At 44.6% G+C, this 22,091-nt stretch overlaps 1 long non-coding RNA gene across 1 annotated transcript in view; it reads right to left on the bottom strand.

The window, feature by feature from the left end:
• Nucleotides 1-922: 922 nt before the first annotated feature.
• The window catches only part of LOC137648549 (uncharacterized), a 57,960-nt gene continuing 36,791 nt past the window's right edge, over nucleotides 923-22,091 (bottom strand). Inside the window, exons 2-3 of the long non-coding RNA XR_011045653.1 lie at nucleotides 1,573-1,744; nucleotides 923-1,070 (exon numbers count right to left, since the gene is read on the bottom strand). This is a non-coding gene — a long non-coding RNA (uncharacterized lncRNA). The remainder of the gene's footprint in view (nucleotides 1,071-1,572; nucleotides 1,745-22,091) is intronic.

Genomic DNA, 22,091 nt, shown 5'->3' with positions numbered 1-22,091 from the left:
CGTAGAGGTAGGGGAACACGCTTTCCCCCTACACGTGGAGCACAAGGAGTGGGGATCAACCTCAGGCTTGGAGAGGAAAGCCCCGCAAGACTTCCCAGCCACAGTCCCAGGGCAACGACGAGGATGCTCCATAACACAAAGCTAACACACCAAGAGACACAAGGATGTAACGGGAAAGTGACATTGAAACACGTGGGTAACACGTGGTAAGCACAAAGGATCGGGGGACACAAGGGTTGCACAAGGTAAGAGAGAGCGCGGCGAGATGTTTATCGCGTTGCGACCAGAAACTTACTGGCGATTCAACCTGAGCTAGCACGCTGCCTGACCCCGGGGTCGCCTCAGGGCACGTACCACACTGCCAGAGGTTGACCCCATAGAAAACGGGAAGAGGGAGGTAAACTATACAAAAAGCTGGTCGGTTAGGTAGAGTTAACCAGTAACTCCTAAGAAGGTAGTTCTAGGTAAGTAACCGTGTTGGAACAATATAGTTTTAGTAACCTATAAAGTCTCAGGAAGGCTGCACATGTCAGGGGCTATATGTGGCCCGCAGGCCAAAGGTTGCCCATGCCTGATCTAAAGGATATTGTACCAATTATGGCAATTACAATTCTAAAGAGATTTATTCCAATACTATTTTATAAGATCAACTAGTTTATTCCAGTTTATGTCAACATTAGCTAATGATGTACGTTACAGATTCTGGATAATCTTCAACACAACAATTTTTATTTATCAACAAATGGTGAGCAAGATGAATTACAACAATATATTCTAACTCTTGATAAAATGCTCTGGACCTACCGTAACCAGAAACATCAATACACATTCTGTAATTTCCAAGGAAGATCTGAAAACAGTTATACATTTCTCTAAAACTGCACTGAAAACCAGTTTTGAAAATGGCATAACCTTACCTTAAACCCAGCAAGGGGCAGGGCTGGACCAAAGGAGGCCGGGTAATCTGCAATACTGGTGATCGTTTTATTAGTACTGGATGATATTACAACTACGTCGCTCCGACTCCGTTGGACGAGCAGCGAGAGCATCCAAAACGCTCCCAACATTATCTAAAATAAGAGAAATTTTGTATATAAAAAAAAAATAAATAAATAAGTTTAAAAACCATTAAAGGGGAATTGAATTATATATAATTGTTATATCAGACAAAAGACTTCTAAAATTACATTACAAATTAGTTTACCAATACAATACTAACAGGAATAACATTACTTCAATCTTAGAGAGCTCCCCTGAAGAATTATTTAGAAGACAGAAAGATACCAGAAAGATTCGACCAAACGTAAAAGGCCAAACACAACGTGGCTGGGACCAAAGGCATGAAGTAATGATTTGGACCACTAACTAAAAGTTCCCAGACCTGTATAGGTGTGACCAATTAACGCCTAGGGGTTAAGGGTTGGAAAGTTCCAAATAGCGTTGGGGGTAAAAGGGTTATTTGTGCAATGATCAGCTAAGATTCTCAGCTTTGCCCATATATACAATGAAGTTAATCATATTCCCATAACTTTATTAGAAAAAAAGGCATCAGACCTAATGCTGATATATTACCATGTTTAATTTTATATCAACCTCCATAATACTGTGTTCTTTGGTTTCTCTTTGCTGCAACAACTGAGGTGTAGCGGACCGTTCCTATCTTTGTCCGGGGCTCATCACTTAATACCTTTGAAGATAAGTACGGCCCCAAAAATCCAAGTCTGGTATCTTTCACATACTAGGCCTGTAAAGGAAAAATTCAGTGTTAAAAATGTCATGATTCCCGATTTCTATACATAAACGCTATATTTTGTAATAGAAAACGAAACCTTTTTATTCAATAAATGAAAAACTCTTTTAATTCTTTCTGGAATCTCAATTTGGTTGGAGAAACAAAGTACTATTATAAAGACCTTTTAATATGAAGCACCTAATCTGTGTACATAATACTTTGGCAAAAACTTTTCCTAATGTTAGTGCCATAGCCTCTGTACCATGGTCTTCCACTGTCTTGGGTTAAAGTTCTCTTGCTTAAGGGCACACTGTCCTATCTTATTTCTCTTCCTCTTGTTTTATTTAAGTTTTCATAATTTATATAGGTAATATTTATTTTAATGTTACTGTTCTTAAAATATTTTATTTTTCCTTGTTTCCTTTCCTCACTGGGCTATTTTCCTGGTTGGAACCCCTGGTCTTATAGCATCCAGCATTTCCAACTAGGGTTGTAGCTTAGCAAGTAATAATAATAATAATATTAATAATAATATTAATAATAATTATAATAATAATAATAATAATAATAATAATAGTCGTCCGAGGTGGTAGTCCTGTGTAATCATACTTGCAGAGATTGAAGTTCTGTGTACAAAATTGCTTAAATGATTTGAATTTTCCTATCATGGTATCAGTAAATGTCAATATTTTGGAGGATAAAATAAAGTCCTCTGATAAAATAACACAAGAAGCTATATTTGAAAAAAAAAAAAAAAAAAAAAAAAAAAAAAAAAAAAAAAAAAAAAATTGGGCTGGTCAAGTTAAAAAGTTCAAATAAAATCTCAAAGTGTTTATGTGTAGTGATGAATCAGTTAAATTGAGTTCAAATGTGTGGTTGAGAATACTTAAGTTGGGATAAAAGTTACAACAAAAAGTTAAGAGGTTATTAGATGATGAAGTATATTCAAAATTTTATTTTATAATGAAAATATCATTTTTAAATATTAAACTTAGCCGGTGAATATATAAATAGCTGATTCACACCCATGGTGGTGGGTAGAGACCAGTATTATAACAATAAAAGCGTATATGCTCAAGAGTTTTTGACAAATATTTCATAAAAACAAACTTAAGTATAGGTACCTGGTAAGGAAGCTGACTCTGATGAATACTCTGCCTAATTAGTCCGCTTTCCTCACGAAGCCCAGCCATCCTCTCAGGATGCTGAAAGACTCCCAGGAGCTGTTATATCCAGTGCGAACACCCCTATAACAGGACCTCATCAATACCCTTAATCTGGGCGCTCTCAAGAAACAACATTTTGACCACCCGCCAAATCAAAAAGATTGCGAAAGACTTCTTAGTCTCCCGTACAACCCAAAATAAGATTAAAAATTTCAAGAGTAGATTAAAAGGATATTGGGATTAAGGGAATGTAGTGGTAGAGCCTTCACCCACTACTGCACTCGCTGCTACGAATGGTCCCAGTGGGTAGCAGTCCTCATAAAGAGTCTGGACATCTTTCAAGTAATATGAAGCGAATACCGATTTGCCTCTCCAAAAGGTCGCGTCCATAATACTTTTAATGGATCTATTTTGCTTAAACGCTACTGAAGTTGCTATCGCTCTAACTTCATGAGCCTTGACTTTAAGTAAATTACGATCCTTCTCACTTAAATGAGTGTGTGCCTCCCGAATTAAAAGTCTAATAAAATGTTATTTTGATAATAAAATAAATTTTTGAATATACTTACCCGGTGATTATATAAGCTGCAGCTCTGCTGCTCGACAGAAAACTCTACGTAAAAAATCCGCCAGCGATCGCTATGCAGGTAGGGGGTGTACTTCAACAGCGCCATCTGTCGTGCAGGTACTCAGTACTCATTGTAAACAAAGAACTCAATTTTCTCCTCGGTCCACTGCGTCTCTATTGGGGAGGAAGGGAGGGTCCTTTAATATATAATCACCGGGTAAGTATATTCGAAAATTTATTTTATTATCAAAATAACATTTTTCAATATTTAACTTAGCCGGTGATTATATAAGCTGATTCACACCCAGGGGGGTGGGTAGAGACCAGCAATAAATGTTTACATTATTATGAGCTAAGGATTTTTTATTTCATTTTAGAAGTTATCAAAATAACAAAAATAAAATAAATAAGTACCTGGTAAGGAAGTCGACTTGAACAATTACTCTGCCTTTTTAAGTACGTCTTCCTTACGGAGCCTCGCGATCCTCTTAGGATGCTGAGCGACTCCTAGGATCTGAAGTATGAAGGGTTGCAACCCATACCACAGGACCTCATCAAAACCTCTAATCTAGGCGCTTCTCAAGAAAAGAATTTGACCACCCGCCAAATCAACCAGGATGCGAAAGGCTTCTTAGCCTTCCGGACAACCCAAAGACAACAATAAAAAACATTTCAAGAGAAAGATTAAAAAGGTTATGGAATTAGGGGATTGTAGTGGTTGAGCCCTCACCCACTACTGCACTCGCTGCTACGAATGGTCCCAGGGTGTAGCAGTTCTCGTAAAGAGACTGGACATCTTTAAGATAAAAAGACGCGAACACTGACTTGCTTCTCCAATAGGTTGCGTCCATTATACTTCGCAGAGATCTATTTTGTTTAAAGGCCACTGAAGTTGCGACAGCTCTAACTTCATGTGTCCTTACCTTCAGCAAAGCTTGGTCTTCCTCACTCAGATGGGAATGAGCTTCTCGTATTAACAGTCTAATAAAATAGGATAAAGCATTCTTTGACATAGGCAAAGATGGTTTCTTAACTGAACACCATAAAGCTTCTGACTGTCCTCATAAAGGTTTAGTTCGTCTTAAATAGAACTTAAGAGCTCTCACAGGGCATAAGACTCTTTCTAGTTCATTTCCAACCATATTCGATAGGCTTGGAATATCGAACGATTTCGGCCAAGGACGAGAGGGTAGCTCGTTTTTGGCTAGAAAACCAAGTTGTAAAGAACATGTAGCCGTTTCAGATGAAAATCCGATGTTCCTGCTGAAGGCGTGAATCTCACTGACTCTTTTAGCTGTGGCTAAGCAAACCAGGAAAAGAGTCTTTAAAGTGAGATCTTTAAAGGAGGCTGATTGTAGCGGCTCGAACCTTTCTGACATAAGGAATCTTAGTACCACGTCTAAATTCCAACCAGGTGTAGCCAAACGACGCTCCTTCGTGGTCTCAAAAGACTTAAGGAGGTCCTGTAGATCTTTGTTGTTGGAAAGATCTAAGCCTCTGTGACGGAAGACTGATGCCAACATGCTTCTGTAACCCTTGATAGTGGGAGCTGAAAGAGATCGTTCTTTCCTCAGGTATAAAAGGAAGTCAGCTATTTGAGTTACAGAGGTACTGGTCGAGGATACAGATACTGACTTGCACCAGTTTCGGAAGACTTCCCACTTCGATTGGTAGACTCTAAGGGTGGATGTCCTCCTTGCTCTAGCAATCGCCCTGGCTGCCTCCTTCGAAAAGCCTCTAGCTCTCGAGAGTCTTTCGATAGTCTGAAGGCAGTCAGACGAAGAGCGTGGAGGCCTTGGTGTACCTTCTTTACGTGTGGCTGACGTAGAAGGTCCACCCTTAGAGGAAGAGTTCTGGGAACGTCCACTAGCCATCGAAGTACCTCGGTGAACCATTCTCTCGCGGGGCAGAGGGGAGCAACTAACGACAACCTTGTCCCTTCGTGAGAGGCGAACTTCTGCAGTACCTTGTTGACAATCTTGAACGGGGGGAATGCATATAGGTCTAGATGTGACCAATCTAGGAGAAAGGCATCTATATGAACTGCTGCTGGGTCCGGGATTGGTGAGCAATATATTGGGAGCCTCTTGGTCATCGAGGTTGCGAAGAGATCTATGGTAGGCTGGCCCCATGTGGCCCAAAGTCTCTTGCACACATCCTTGTGTAAGGTCCATTCTGTTGGAATGATTTGTCCCTTCCGACTGAGACAATCTGCCATGACATTCAAGTTGCCTTGGATGAACCTCGTTACTAGTGAAATGTTTAGATCTTTTGACCAGGTGAGGAGGTCCCTTGCGATCTCGTACAACGTCATAGAGTGGGTCCCTCCTTGCTTGGAGATGTACGCCAAAGCCGTGGTGTTGTCCGAGTTCACCTCCACCACTTTGCCTTGAAGGAGAGACTTGAAGCTTTTCAAGGCCAGATGAACTGCCAGTAGCTCCTTGCAGTTGATATGCATTGTCCTTTGACTCGAGTTCCAAGTTCCCGAGCATTCCCGACCGTCTAATGTCGCGCCCCAGCCCGTGTCCGATGCGTCCGAGAAGAGAACGTGGTTGGGAGTCTGAACAGCCAGGGGCAGACCCTCTCTGAGGCTGATACTGTCCTTCCACCAAGTCAGGGAAGACTTCATCTTCTCGGAAATGGGGATCGAGACCGCTTCTAGCGTCTTGTCCTTTTTCCAGTAAACAGCTAGGTGATATTGAAGAGGACGGAGGTGTAGTCTTCCTAACGATACAAACTGTTCCAGGGATGATAGTGTCCCTATCAGACTCATCCACTGCCTGACTGAACATCGTTCCTTCTTCAGCATGTTCTGGATGCATAACTGGGCTTGACTTGTTCTTGGGGCCGACGGAAAAGCCCGAAAAGCTAGACTGTGAATCTCCATCCCTAAATACACAATAGTTTGGGATGGGACCACTTGAGACTTTTCCATATTGACCAGGAGACCCAATTCCTTGGTCAGATCTAGAGTCCACTTTAGATCCTTCAGACAGCGACGACTGGAAGAAGCTCTTAGAAGCCAGTCGTCCAAATAGAGGGAGGCTCTGATGTCCGCTAAATGAAGGAATTTGGCTACATTCCTCATCAGCCTCGTAAAAACAAGAGGTGCTGTGCTTAGGCCAAAGCACAGGGCTTGAAACTGGTAGACAACCTTTTCGTAAACGAATCTCAGAAAAGGTTGGGAGTCTGGGTGGATGGGGACGTGAAAGTATGCGTCCCTTAGGTCTAAAGAGACCATCCAGTCTTCCCTTCTGACCGCTGCTAGAACGGACTTTATCGTCTCCATGGCGAACGTCTGCTTTGTGACAAAGACATTCAGCGCACTGACGTCTAGCACCGGCCTCCACCCTCCTGTCTTCTTTGCCACTAAGAAGAGACGGTTGTAGAAGCCCGGGGTTTGATGGTCCAGGACTTTGACTACCGCTCCCTTTTCTAGTAAGAGAGACACCTCCTGTTTCAATGCTCGTCTCTTGTCTTTCTCTCTGTACCTGGGAGAGAGATCGATGGGAGACGTTGCTAGAGGGGGTTTTCGTACAAACGGGATCTTGTACCCCTCTCTGAGCAACTTCACAGATTGTGCATCTGCGCCTCTCTTCTCCCAGGTCTGCCAGAAGTTCTTGAGTCTGGCTCCCACTGCTGTCTGAAGAAGCTGGCAGTCAGACTCTGCCTTTAAAGGACTTGGTTCCTTTCTTCTTCCCACGTCTCCCTTCGGCACGAGCACCTCCTCTGCTGGAGGCTCTGCCACGAAAGGGCGGAATAAATCGGGACGCTGGAGTGTCCATCCTTGGTCTTGCTGACAAGGTAGGCAAAGGGGTGGCTTTGCGGGCAGAGGACGCAACCAGATCATGGGTGTCCTTCTGTATCAAAGAAGCAGCAATCTCCTTAATCAAGTCCTCTGGAAAAAGGCACTTAGAGAGAGGAGCAAACAGAAGTTCGGATCTTTGACAAGGTGTCACTCCAGCTGACAGGAAAGAGCAAAGGTTCTCACGCTTCTTGAGGACTCCGGATACGAACGATGCCGCAAGCTCACTAGACCCGTCACGTATGGCCTTGTCCATGCAGGACATGATGAGCAAAGAAGATTCCTTCTCAGACGGGGAGATCTTCCTGCTCAAAGCTCCCAGACACCAGTCTAAAAAGTTGAAGACCTCGAAGGCTCTAAATATCCCTTTCAACAGATGGTCTAGGTCCGAAGGAGACCAGCATATCTTAGAGCGTCTCATGGCTAGCCTGCAGGGAGAGTCTACAAGGCTTGAGAAGTCGCCCTGGGCAGAGGCAGGAACTCCCAAGCCGAGAACTTCTCCCGTGGCATACCAGACGCTCGATCTGGAAGAGAGTTTAGCAGGGGGAAACGTAAAGGCTGTCTTCCCTAGACTCTTTTTGGACTGCATCCACTCTCCTATAACTCGTAAAGCTCTCTTGGACGAGCGTGCGAGGACGAGTCTAGTAAAGGCAGGCGAGGATGACTGCGTGCCTAAAGCAAACTCTGACGGAGGAGAGCGCGGAGCCACAGACACAAACTGGTCCGGAAACATCTCTTTGAACAGAGCAAGAACTTTTCTAAAGTCCAAAGATGGTTGCGTGGACTTGGGCTCGTCAAGGTCCGAATGTGGTTCATCAACGTGTGCCGCATCGTCATCATCAGAGAGTCCATCGTCCGAGTATTGAGGAGGAAGCGGCAATGGAGTAGGTAACGGCTGGTTGGCTGAGTCCGGTCGCACGGGTGCACGCGTGACTGAACCGGACGCAACGTCATGGAACTGTTGCCCAGTCTGTGAGCTGGCAACAACCATAGCAGCGCGGGGACGCACAGCGTCTACTCCAGACTGTCTAGTCTGATGTGGGCGAGCAGAGGCAACCACACTGGGTTGCGGAGGTTGACGCTCCGCGTCAAAACAAAACAACTCTGATGGTTGTTGTACCTCGCGAATGTCAACGGAAGGTTCCGTGCGTCGCTGAACGTCAACATGCGGCTGGCAGGGTACACTGGAACGCATGGGTGGCGGGACTCTCTCAGCTTGAGTGCGCAAGAAGGTCGCCTCAGCGTCCACAGGACGCACAACCGAGAGTGTGGTTGGTTGTAGGCAAGAGGTAGGTGCAGCAGCAACCTTCTCCGCACGAAAGTCCTGCATTAGAGACGTTAATTGGTACTGCATGGTCTGCAGCAAAGACCACTTAGGGTCTGCGGTAGCAGGAGCGGCGACAGACGGTGTAACTGCCTGAGGCGGTACCGCTTTGCCTCTCTTAGGAGGTGAGCAGTCGTCGGAAGACTGCAGCGAGTCCGAACTGACCCAGTGGCTACAACTGGGCCGTTGGACTTGCGCGGAAGGGACCGACTTGCGCTTAAGAGGTCGTGAGACCTTGGTCCATGGTTTCTTACGAGAAACCTCTTCCGCAGACGAGGAATAAATGGGCTCTCTCGTCTTTGTGTGGGTGGGACGATCTTGGTTAGATACGCCCGAAACCACGGAGGGAACGTCTGTTCGCTGATTAAAGCCTCTCGAACCCATTGGTCGTACGACATTGCTTCTCCCCTGGACTTGGGAGCTTGCAAGAGGTCCCGGACTAGGAGGACGACAGGCACGAACAGACGAACCCTCAAGCGCAACACTATCCACAACACTATCACTCACTTTACCACTTCCCACTGCACTTTTACACTTCAGCTCCTTGACGTCCGCCATGAGCTGGTTACGGTCACTAGCCAGGGACTCAACTCTCTCACCCAGAGCTTGGATGGCACGCATCATGTCAGCCATCGAAGGTTCCTGAGTGCCAGAAGGGGGATCAGGAGCAACCACTACAGGGGAAGGAATAGGTTGTGGGGCATGAGGAGAGGAAAAATCAACAGAACGAGATGAACTTCTCCTGACTCTATCTCTCTCTAGCCTACGTGTATATTTTTGGAATTCGATAAAATCGAATTCCGAAAGCCCAACGCATTCCTCACATCGATCTTCCAATTGACAGGTTTTATCCCGACAATTGGAACAAACGGTGTGAGGATCGATAGAGGCCTTCGGAAGACGCCTTGAACAGTCCCTAGCATTACACTTCCTGAATTTTGGGACTTGAGAAGGGTCAGCCATTTTGAATTGGTCAAAGGGGAATTCAAAAACTATCAAAAGTCATCAACAAATAATCCGATATCAAAAAAAGAATTCAAGGATTTATTGAAGAGAAAGCCTGCACAGCGAAAGCTCAAAACTAGAATAGTGTACTTCACCAAATAGTTGTGAAAACAAATCCAGTTAGCAACAGCGAATTAGTAGGTCTTGCCGGTAGCACGACAGAGAGAAAATTGAGTTCTTTGTTTACAATGAGTACTGAGTACCTGCACGACAGATGGCGCTGTTGAAGTACACCCCCTACCTGCATAGCGATCGCTGGCGGATTTTTTACGTAGAGTTTTCTGTCGAGCAGCAGAGCTGCAGCTTATATAATCACCGGCTAAGTTAAATATTGAAAAATAAGACCACGCATTCTTAGACATGGGCAAAGAGGGCTTTTTAACGGAGCACCATAAAGCCTCTGAACAACCTCGTAGCGGTTTAGCTCTGGATAAATAAAATTTAAGAGCTTTAATGGGGCACAGCACTCTTTCAACTTCATTCCCCACAATCTCAGAAAGACTGGGGATTTCAAATGATTTAGGCCAAGGACGAGACGGAAGTTCATTCTTGGCCAAAAAACCAAGTTGAAGAGCGCATACTGCTTTATTAGCGGAGAAGCCGATATTCTTGCTAAAAGCATGTATCTCACTAACCCTTTTAGCCGAAGCCAAGCTCACCAAAAAAAGTGACTTGAGGGTAAGATCCTTCAGGGAGGCTGAATTTAATGGTTCAAACCTGTCTGACATAAGGAACTGTAGGACCACGTCCAAGTTCCAAGCAGGAGTCGAAATATGACGCTCCTTGGAAGTCTCGAAAGACTTAAGCAGGTCTTGGAGATCTTTGTTATTAGAAAGATCCAAACCCCTATGCCTGAAAACAGAAGCTATCATGCTTCTGTAGCCTTTAATGGTAGATGCAGAAAGGGAGCGACCATTTCTCAGATAAAGCAGAAAATCCGCAATCTACGCTACAGAGGCACTTGGAAGAGGAAATAGAGGAGGACTTGCACCAGCCTCTAATTACCTCCCATTCCGACCGATAGATCCTGATGGTAGAGGATCTTCTAGCCCTCGCGATTGCTCTAGCTGCCTCCTTCGAAAACCCTCGAGCTCAAGAGAGTCTTTCGATAGTCTGAAGGCAGTTAGACGAAGCATGGGGAGGCTTTGATGAAATCTCTTTACGTGAGGCTGTCACAAGAGATCCATCTGCAACGGCAGACTTCTTGGAACGTCTACCAGCCATAGAAGTACCTCTGTGAACCACTCTCTCGTGGGCCAGAGTGGAGCAACCAACGTCAACCTGGTCCCTTCGTGAGAGGTGAACTTCTGCAGCACCTTGTTTAGGATCTTGAAAGGTGGAAAGGCATAAACGTCCAGGTGAGACCAGTCCAGCAGGAAAGCGTCTATGTGGGCTGCCTCTGGAACTGGAACTGGAAAGCAGTAAGTCAAGAGCCTCTTTGTCAGTGATGTCGCAAAAAGATCTATGGTGGGTTGACCCCATGTCATCCATAGCTTCTCGCACACAGTCTTGTGCAACGTCCACTCCATGGAGATGACTTGTCCTCTACTGCTGAGGCAGTCCGCCAAGACATTCATTTTTCCTTGCACAAATCTCGCCAAAGGAGAGATGTTACTTGCCTTAAATGGAGTTTCTCCTGATCCGTGGACCAAAGACCCGAGCATTCCAGACTGTCCAGTGGAGCTCCCTAACCCAAATCCGATGCATCTGAATACAACACATGGTTTGGGTTCTTGATCGCAAGAGAAAGACCTTCTCGAAGTCTGATGTTGCTGTCCCACCAAGTCAGACATGTCTAGACTGAGTTGGAGATTGGGAAAGAGATACTCTCTAAGCCCTTCTCCTTGTTCCAATGGTTTAGGTGAAATTGGAGAGGGCAAAGGTTGAGTCTCCCCAGAGAGATAAACTACTCCAGCGATGAAAGAGTTCCCACGAGGCTCGTTCAAACTCTTACAGAGCAACTGTTTTTCTCTTGCAAGTGAAGGACTTTTAACAGAGCTTGTTCCATCTTGTGGGAGACGAAAAGGCCCAAAAAATCCGACACTGTATCTCCATTTCCAAATAAAGAATAGTCTGGGATGGAGTACTGTAAGTTACGACTTCTCTACGTTCACTATGAGACCTAGCTCCTTGGTTAGGTCTAATGTCCATTAGAGGCTCTCCAGACAGCGATTTAATGATGACGCCCTGATTAGCCAGTTGTCAAAAAAAAGGGAGGCTCTGAATCCTCAAAAAAATGTAGAAATCTTGCTACATTTTGCAAGGGCCTTGTAAAAACAAGAGGAGCAGGAATGAGGCCGAAGCACAGTGCTCGAAATTGGTACATTACTTTCCCGTCCACAAACCTCAGATGTTGTTGAAAGTTTGGATGAATCGGGATGTGGAAGTATGCATCCTGAAGGTCGAGAGAGACCATCCAGTCGCCTTCCCTTACTGCTGCCAAGACAGATTTGGTAGTCTTCATCGTGAACTTTGTCTTGACAATGAACACATTGAGCGCACTTACATCTTAAGTACTCCTGCAGTGAACGTGGCTGCCAGATCATTGGAGCCATCCCTGATAGCCTTGTTCCTGCAGTGAACGTGGCTGCCAGATCATTGGAGCCATCCCTGATAGCCTTGTTCCTGCAGTGAACGTGGCTGCCAGATCATTGGAGCCATCCCTGATAGCCTTGTTCATGCATGACATAATTGTACAGCAATACATTGACAGCTGGAGAGACCACCTACTTAAGGCTCCCAGGGACCAATCCAACAAATAAAAACTTCAAACGCTCGAAAAAACTCCTAACAGGAGATGGTCTAGCTCTGAAGCAGACCATAAAATCTTGGAGCGTCTCATGGCTAGACGACGAGGAGAGTCCACTAGGCTTAAGAAGTCTCCCTAGGCAGAGGCAGGTACTCCCAAGCCGAGAACTTCTCCTCGAGCTTCTCCTGTGTCACACCAGATGCCTGAGCGAGAAGCTAATTAAGAAGGAGGAAAAGCAAAAGCAGACTTTCCTAAACTTTTCCTGGATTCCAACCAGTCTCCCAGTAAGAGCATGGCCCTCTTGGAAGAACAAGAGAGAACTGACTTCGTAAATGTAGGAGTCGAAGAAAGTCATGCCAAGAGTAAACTCAGACGGCGGAGCAGCCGTTACAAAACGAGTAGGACAAAATTTCACTAAAGAAATTCATAATTAAAAAACAAGGGATTATTGGACCACCCTAGGTTACTCCTCTTCTGAATGACTCCCCAAAGGTACATTAGTTGAAAGGGGGTCATCAACTTCTTCAGAAGGCACATCATCTGATAAATCTAAAGTCTTGCGAGAAGGAGATTTATATTCAGAATGATGTGAAGGAAAAGCCTGACAGGCTACATCAACTTGTATATGAACAGAAGTTAAAGTTGGAGGGTCGATGTCACGTTGTGACTGCAGAGAATGTTATTCTACTACACGTCGTGACAGAAGTAACTGACGTTCAAACGTCCCGTAGTAACAGCGGTGACTGCTGTTCAATGCTATATTGTGACTACGATGACTGACCCTCGACATCACGTCATGTCTACGGTGTCTACCGCTCAACGTCACGTCGTGTCTGCGGTGTCTGCAGCTCAACGTCACGCTGTGACTGCGGTGGCTGACGTTCAAAGCGATCAAAGTTACATCGAGATTTATGCTCCGCATCTCGTTTAACAGCAAAGCTGTCACTAGGGATAACGTCAGGGTGGCTTAACAAAGCTCGTCTAGAAGGTTGAAGACCCGAATCACGTATCCCAGAACCGTGACGTACAAAAAGCAAAGGATCCTTTCGCACAGGAACAGGATCGAAAGCTTCTATTAAAGAAGAAAGCTTTAACAGCATATCTTGCAAAACACTTAACTTCGGATCAACCTATGACAGCGGTGGCTGACGTTCAAACGTCACGTAGTAACAGCGGTGACTGCTGATCGATGCTATATCGTGACTACGGTGACTGACACTCGACGTCACGTTGTGTCTACGGTGTCTACCGCTCAACGTCACGTCGAGTCTGTGGCTCATCGCTATGAACGGGACTCTTATGATGACTGCAGCTAGGACGTTGAACTTGTTCTGAAGGAACTAATAAACGTTTCAACCGTCTCGAAACTTTACGCCCAGGTTTTTAAAGAGACGAATCATCGGAAGACGAGGAGAAACTTCGTCTCTCCTGTCTTATGGCAAGGACGTGCTTGACGAGCAACGTCTGATACCTTTGAGGGAACGTCTGTTCGTTGGTTTACACTCCTCACTCCCTTAGGTCCTACGACATTCCTTCTCCCTGGTGCAGGGGAGCCTGAAAGAGGTCTCGGACTAGGCAAGTGACAAGCACGAACAAACGAACCCTCCGCAACACAGAACATGTTTCTTGCACTTACTTCACTGATATTGCATTTTTTAATAATTTCACATTAGACATAAATAAAACTGATTTCTACCTGAAGCACGCAATTCTCCCTTAAATCAAAAGGTTAGAATTGCGAAATGAGTCGTATAATGTAAGCACATTAGTACAAAATGAAACACACATGCAAAAATTAATAAACATATACAGTGGAACCTCTACATACGAATTTAATCCGTTCCAGAACCAACTTCGGATGTAGAAATTGTTCGGATGTAGAAACAAATTTTCCCATAAGAATACATTGAAATAGGATTAATCCGTGGTTGAGCCCAAAAACCTATGATAACTTCTTAATAAACTACTACACATAATTTTCCCATGAGAATAATGAACACTAAATTAGATAATAGACATGTAAATAAGAAGAATGGACATGTAAATAAGAAGAATTAGCAAAAAATGATAAATAAGAAACGGGTTTTTAGCGTCACTTTACCTTAGAAACTCCAGCGCAGGTGTTGTTCGTCTTCGCTACGCAGAGAGGAGAGAGGAGACGGACGGACGGCGAGGAGGTAGAGAGGTTAACTACGATAAACGTAACACTACCGTAACTTATTCTAACTTACACTAAGTGAACTTTAACATAACTTAGCTTATTTTTTTTTTATTTTTATATTTTATATTTTTTTTTTTTACATTTTCTTTTTTTCTTTTTGATGATTACGTAATTTTAATCACTATCACTTACATTTAAAATTGACTGAATTTCTTTTGCTTCACTCTTTTCCGTTTTCTGTGTTTCACTTTCTTCCGCTTCACTCTTTGCCGTTTTCTTCGGTTCACTTACATCCTCTTCATTGCGAGTTCGCTTCGCAGTTTTTTTAAATAAAGCATCGATAGATAAATTGCTTGGTACGGCTTTTCAGAATGTTTCGAAAGTGAGTTAGGCAAACATCATCGAATTGAGAAACTACACGACAAACCTCCAATTTCTTTGGATGGTATTTGTCGATGAAGTCGACCACGTCTTGATATTTTCCTAACACCTCTTTTATTTGCGCCGAACCTAACACATGTTCTACCTCCTCGCTCCCTTCCTCGTCATCACTCGTGCTCCGACATAGCATGGAGTTCCTTGAGCTCATCCGTCGTCAGTTCGTCGTGATGTTCGGCGACGAGTTCCGTAACGTCATCTGCGTTGATCTCCAGACCCATGGACTTGCCAAGGGAGACGATTTCCTCTACGGCTTCCGCTGCACCGACCACGGGATCAGGTTCGGGGTCAAAACCCTCGAAATCTCGGGGAGCAACAGCATCAGGCCACAGCTTCTTCCAAGCGGAATTCAGGGTCCGTCGAGTTAATCCCACCCAAGCCTGATCTATGATCTTCAAGCAGTGCACGATATTGAAGTGGCCCCTCCAAAATTCACGCAAAGTTAAGTTGGTGCTTTGCGTGACATTAAAGCACTGCTTAAATAAGTGCTTGGTGTACAGCTTCCTAAAATTAGAGATGACTTGCTGGTCCATGGGCTGGAGGATAGAGGTGGTATTCAGTGGAAGATACAGCACCTTTATGAACTTGAATTCATCGAAGATATCATCTTCAAGTCCGGGGGGTGAGCGGGTGCATTGTCAAGGCATAGCAGGCAATTTAAAGGCAATTTCTGTTCATGAAGATACTTCTTCACAGAAGGGCCGAAAACTTGGTTTACCCATTGCACAAAGAATTGCCTAGTGACCCAGGCCTTCGAGTTGGATCGCCAGAAAACATGAAGCTGATCCTTATCGACGTTGTGTGCTTTAAAGGCCCTAGGGTTCTCTGAATGGTAAACAAGTAAGGGCTTGACTTTAAAGTCCCCGCTAGCGTTGGCACATAGGGCAAGAGTCAACCGATCCTTCATTGGCTTATGCCCAGGCAATTTCTTCTCTTCGGCAGTGATGTAGGTTCGACTCGGCATCTTCTTCCAAAACAGCCCGGTTTCATCACAATTAAACACCTGCTGCTCTACGTAGCCTTCTTCCTTTACGATCTTTTCAAAGTTCTTGACAAAGTCAGCTGCAGCCTTTGTGTCCGCACTAGCAGCCTCTCCGTGGCGAACAACTGAATGAATCCCGGACCGTTTCTTAAACTTCTCGAACCAGCCACGAGATGCCTTGAAATCATCTGAGGAAGGCTCGGTTGAACTCTCCCCAGCATCACCCCCAGAGCTCTCCTCCTTCAAGTCCGTAAAGATGGCGTGCGCCTTCTCGCAGATAACGGTCTCGGTGATGGTGTTGCCAACGATCTCTCTATCCTTAATCCACACTAGTAGAAGTCGTTCCATCTCTTCTATGATAGGGGTACGGCGTTTGGAAATTATAGTGATCCCCTTAGAAGGTTTCACTGCTTTAATAGCTTCCTTTTGTTTAAGGATTGTCGAGATCGTCGACATATTATGGCCATACTGTTTAGCAAGTTCACTCACGCGGATGCCACGCTCATGTTTTTCAATAATTTCCTGCTTAATTTCTAAAAAAAGCATTTCCTTCTTCCTTTTCTCACCACTACCACTACCACTGGCAAAACTAAGCCTTTTAGGACCCATACTTTACGTAAATTACCATTAAAGGATGCACGTAAAAAATCACGATTAAAACAGAGTTAATAGCAGAACGCACAGAGCACAACCGCAAGAAGCCGACGAGAACAGAGGACTGACCCAAGCCGCGCTAATTGAGCGTCCCTCCGAGGTCGATGTGCTGCCTTCTATCGGCGGAAATAAAATACACTTCAGGCGCTATGAGCACCGACTACGCGTACAAGTATTGTATACTTCGGGTGTCGAAAAAAAACATTCGGGTGTAGAGTCGGAACGTGTTCGAATTGTACTTCACGTGTCGAAAAATTCGGATACAACCATACAACCGGTACGACGAAAATTGCTTACTTCGTGTGTCGAAATAAAATTCGGGTGTAGAGTCAAAAATTTGCTCAAATTTTACTTCGGATGTTGGAAAATTCGGATGTAGATACGTTCGTGTGTAGAGGTTCCACTGTACATATATATCGAATAAAATGGAAATATATAAAGTTAAAAAGATCATTAACTGGGGATGAGACTAAACACTAGTTCACTACGGACTACGTTTTCAATCTCTCACCGTACAGTGCCTTGGGACGAGAATAAAAACTAAAACGTTTTATCCTCTCTCCCCGTACAGAGACTTGGGACGAGAGTAAAAAACTGAATCGAGAACAACGTTACTCGCTCCCAAACTCCTTGTACAGAGACTTGGGACGAGAATAAAGATCGGATCGTTCTCTCTTTCTCTCTCTCTCTCTCTCTCTCTCTCTCTCTCTCTCTCGTCACTCACAAGAGAATGGCCCACTCACCCTTCGTCAATAACAGGTTATTTGACTAAAGGAGAAAACTGAAAGGACTCAGAAATTGAAAATTAACATGTTCCTTTAAATCAGTATCTAAAAAACTTCAGTTTGAAAGAAGAATGAACAAAACGTCAAAATCGATTTACTCTTTCTGCAAAGTGAAACCGTGATTCTCTCTTTCTCTATCGTAACGATAGAGCGCAAACTGCCTAGCATAAATAAACCAAACGTTAGTTCATCTTTGAAAAAAAGCACGAAGACTATTCAAAGAATAAATTTCTTAAAATATTTTCTAAAAATATTCATCTCATCACTCTTACAGAGCAACTGTTTTAATCTAAACAAAAATAAATTTTGAATGGGCTCAACGTTGTTTAACTTCGTTTTCCAAGTTAGGACCGCCTATAAAGAATAGGTAAAGGCCGCATATAAACAAAAACATAAAATTTATCTCGATGTTTAGTATAAATGGAAAGCTAATCGAAGAGGCCTAACAAAGGCGGGTGAGATATAAAATATATAGAGGTAAATCTATAAATATCAACAATAATTTATAAAGTGATAAATAATTACTAAAAGCCTTTAACACACTTCCGTACACTGAGGGAAGGGTCGGCCATCTTTTCAGGGCAAAAAACTTTTCCTCTCCTTTCAAAAGCATTTCTTTTGAAGATAGTATTGAATAATCCAACACGGCGAAAGCAATAAAACCAAAACCAAGTACTTCACCAATTCGGTAGAAAACTCGAGGTCTAGAGCGAGCGGAACCAATGTTGTCGGTGACACCGACAGAGAAGAACTGGAGTGGTTGAGAAGTATATGCGGTATCTGGCCGATAGTCGGCGCTGGTGGGCACACCCGCTACCTTCATGGCGATCGCTCGCGAGTTTTTTGGAATCTGTCGGGCCGTCGGAGACGTCAGCTATTCATATATTCACCGGCTAAGTTTAATATTTAAAAACAAAGTTTTATGAATACTTACCTGGCAGTTATATATATATATAGCTGATATCTCTAAATCGGCAGAATTTTTCAAAACGAGGCAACCGCCTTGTGGTGGTTGGGAGGTAGGTGGTAACACCCGTTACAGGGTGGTCCAAGGAATCATTCCTGTGTCCAAGACTTCAGTTCATCTATGCCCGACCTGTCTCCTGAGGGGAGGTGGGTGGGCCTTCGAATATATATATATATAACTGACAGGTAAGTATTCATAAAACTTTGTTTTATCATAAAAACTCAATTTTTATGAATAGTACTTACCTGGCAGTTATATATATATATAGCTGATTCACACATTTGGAGGAGGGAAACAGACAGTAAACATCGTTGGGGAAACAACAAAAGAGTTGTAGGAGATAAAAACACCTTGATTCCTTGCCTGCTAAGGTAGCTGATTCAAAGGTACAGCCTTTAGAGTGGCTTTCCCTTAGGAGAGTTTATCCAGGAGGAAGCCTGCAAAGCTGCAAAAAACTCAATCGAGTCTGTCAAAGGGATAAGACCAACAACTTGACTAGACTTCAGAAACTCGCTTCGTCCCATATAATAAAAACTGCAGCCTAACTAAAACTAACCACCTAACCCTGCAACATAGACATAAACTATCTATCTAGACTGAGGGAACTGCACCACAAGACGAAGTCCTCAGACTATCATAAAACACAAACCCTCATACATGCATATAAACCAAGGTTGAGTGGGGTTATTAACTCCTTTGCCTAATACAGAAACCGCAGCTATGTATGGGCCCAAGGTAAAGCACTTGCCAAAGTCTACTCTCACCCCTCTAAGTTAATGAGAAGCGAAGACAGAGTTGCTCCTCCAGAAAATAGCATCCATGAATAGCCTAACTAACATATATTCCTGATATGTCAGAGAGGTAGCAATGGCTCTCACTTCGTGAGCCCGTAAGTTCAACAGGGCGAAGTGTTCCTCCTCACATAAGAGGTGGGCTTCCCTAATTTTCTCCCTCAGGAAAAAGGACAAAGCATACTTAGACAGGGGTTTTTGGCGGATCTTTCACTGAACACCATAACAAGTTGGATGCACAGCTCACGTTCATAGTGTGAGCCAAAAAAAAAAACTTTGAGGGACCTAACTGGCCAGAGGAGTCTTTCCTTCTCTCGACCCACTAGGTTCGTGAGGTTAATGACATCAAACGTCGTAGGACAGGGTTACGAAGGGTTCTCGCTCTTTACGAGAAAGATGAACCTTAAAGGACAAACTGCCCTATCCTAATTGAAGCTCACCCTCTTCCCAATCGCCTGGACTTCGCTGACCTCTTGGCATTCGCTAGAGTCATAAGGGAGAGGGTTTTCTTCGCTACAACCCGAAGAGAGGCTAGCGAGATAGGTTCAAATTTCTTGGAGCACAGAAACTTAAACACCACATCCAGGTTTAAGAGTACATATTACGTCGTCTGAAAAGACCCAATGAGGTCCTGCAAACCTTGATTTTGGGACAACTCTATGCCTAAAGACGGCGGAGAGCATACTGCTGTATCCATTGATGGTAGATACAGCCAGCTTAGCATCCTGTCTGAGGTACAAGAAGAAGTCTGCAATCTGGCTCAGAGAGGTAGTGGATGAGGAAACTTGTGCCGCCTGCACCAAGCTCTAAAGGTCTCCCACCTATATTGGTAGACTCTTTGTGAAGAGATCCTCCTTGCTCTGGCGATAGATTTCGTCGCTTGTGCCGAAAAGCCTCGAGATCTGACAAGCTTCTAGTCAGTCTGAAGGAAGCCGGTTGAGAGCAAGGGGGGAAAGATGATACCTCTCGAAGTAGGGCTGTTTGAGAAGATCTGGACTTGCCGAAGTCTTCTTGGGAAGTCCATCAACATGCCCATCACTTCCGAAAACCATTTCCTAGCAGGCCAGAAAGGAGCCGCTAGAATCATTCGCCCCGAATCGAGGAGAGCGAATTTCCTGAAGACCAGATTGATGATCTAGAACGGGGGCAACGCAAACATGTCCACCCCCGTCCAATCCATCAGGAAGGAGTCCACTACTACAGCTTCCTCGTCCGGGACTAGGGAGCAGCAGTAGGGGATCCTCTTCTTCCAGTTGGAGGCAAAAAGGTCTGTTACAGGTCCGCCCCACAACATCCAGAGACTGACAGACTTGCGGGTTGAGAGACCATTCTGAGGGAAAAACAAGTCTCTTCCTGCTGAGCATGTTTGCCCCGGTGTTTCTTGCCCTAGAACAAACCTCCTTTCTAGATCCAAGAAATCAGAACGAAGGCGTCTTTGATCTCGACACACGATTCGACTAGTGTCATCACGAAGTCCTAGATTCTCATGTTCAAAGTCATGCCTCATGCTAGAACTTCGACGTCGAGCGTCCTGAAAGACGAGGCGCCGATCGTCCTGTAAGCCGTGGCGCCGATAGTCCTGTAAGACGTGGTGCCAAAAGTCCTGTAAGACGTGGAGCCGAGAGGTTAACAGAGCAAGACGCTGAACGTTCTAAAAGACAAGGTGCTGAGCGTCCTGGTGTCAGAAGAGAGACTTCTTGTTAACAGGAAGACCTGATTATTTGATAGGCTCAACGGTATCTAAAAATCCAGATACAGGGACGCTCTGATTTCTCCAGAGAGCAGTATTCCGCTACATAAAGCAAAAGTTACGTGAACATGAGAGGGGCGGAGCTGAGACCAAAACACACGCCCGGAACTGACCCATTCTACACCCGTTCTTCCTTGTAAACAAACCTCAGATAAAGTTTGATTGCAAAGCCTGCCACTTAGACTCCTTTCTAGAACTGGGAGAGAGAATCGTTGTAGCTAAAAACTAAAGGAGGTTTCCCTATAAAAGGAAAAAGTAATCCTCCTGCAGATGAAGTACTGACCAAAGGTCTGCTCCCCTCTTCTCCAAAGATTTTGATGTCTCCATGGAGAACTTTGACTTCTGAACGAAGGCGTAAAGAGCATTTACGTCCAGGACCGGACAAAAGACTCTCTCCCCCAAAAGAGACACATTGAAGTTGCAAAGTCGGTTAGGCAGAAAAGTCTTATCGGAGTAACTAACAAAGGAAGATTCACTAGGAAAAAAATTTCGCATCCATCCTAGTAAAAACACGGACCAAAGGTCTGCTCCTCTCCTCTCCCAAGCTCGCCAGAAGTAGCAAAGTCTGGCTCCTACTGTTGTTAGTCATCAAAGGTTTCTGTTTTAAGAAACAAAAATTAATATATTCTTAAAGCTCCATTAATGACCACGTGAAAACTCAGAGGGTGGGGAACATGGAGCAACAGAACTTAGGATCCTCTCCTGTTAACCTCAAACAATTCAACAGGAGAAAAGTGATCACTAAAGCCATTCTTGACAAAGATCTTATAAGACGTGGCGTCGCCCTGAAAGACGAGGCTGCCCTCGCCCCGAAAGACGAGGCTGCACTCGCCCCGAAAGACGAGGCTGCACTCGCCCCGAAAGACGAGGCTGCATTCGTCCTGAAAGACGAGGCAGCATTCGCCCTGAAAGACGAGGCTGCATTCGTCCTGAAAGACGAGGCAGCATTCGCCCTGAAAGACGAGGCTGCATTCGTCCTGAAAGATGAGGCAGCATTCATCCTGAAAGACGAGGCGGCATTCCCCCTGAAAGACGAGGCGGCATTCCCCCTGAAAGATGAGGCTGCATTCGCCCTGAAAGACGAGGCTGTATTCGTCCTGAAAGACGAGGCTGCATTCGTCCTGAAAGACGAGGCTGCATTCGTCCTGAAAGACGAGGCTGCATTCGTCCTGAAAGACGAGGCTGTATTCGTCCTGAAAGACGAGGCTGCATTC

Source organism: Palaemon carinicauda, chromosome 10 (assembly GCF_036898095.1).
Source record: "Palaemon carinicauda isolate YSFRI2023 chromosome 10, ASM3689809v2, whole genome shotgun sequence".
In the NCBI taxonomy this organism is placed as follows: domain Eukaryota; kingdom Metazoa; phylum Arthropoda; class Malacostraca; order Decapoda; family Palaemonidae; genus Palaemon; species Palaemon carinicauda.
The sequence above is the reverse complement of the archived record's forward strand: the minus strand, read 5'-3'. Positions and strand labels throughout refer to the sequence as shown.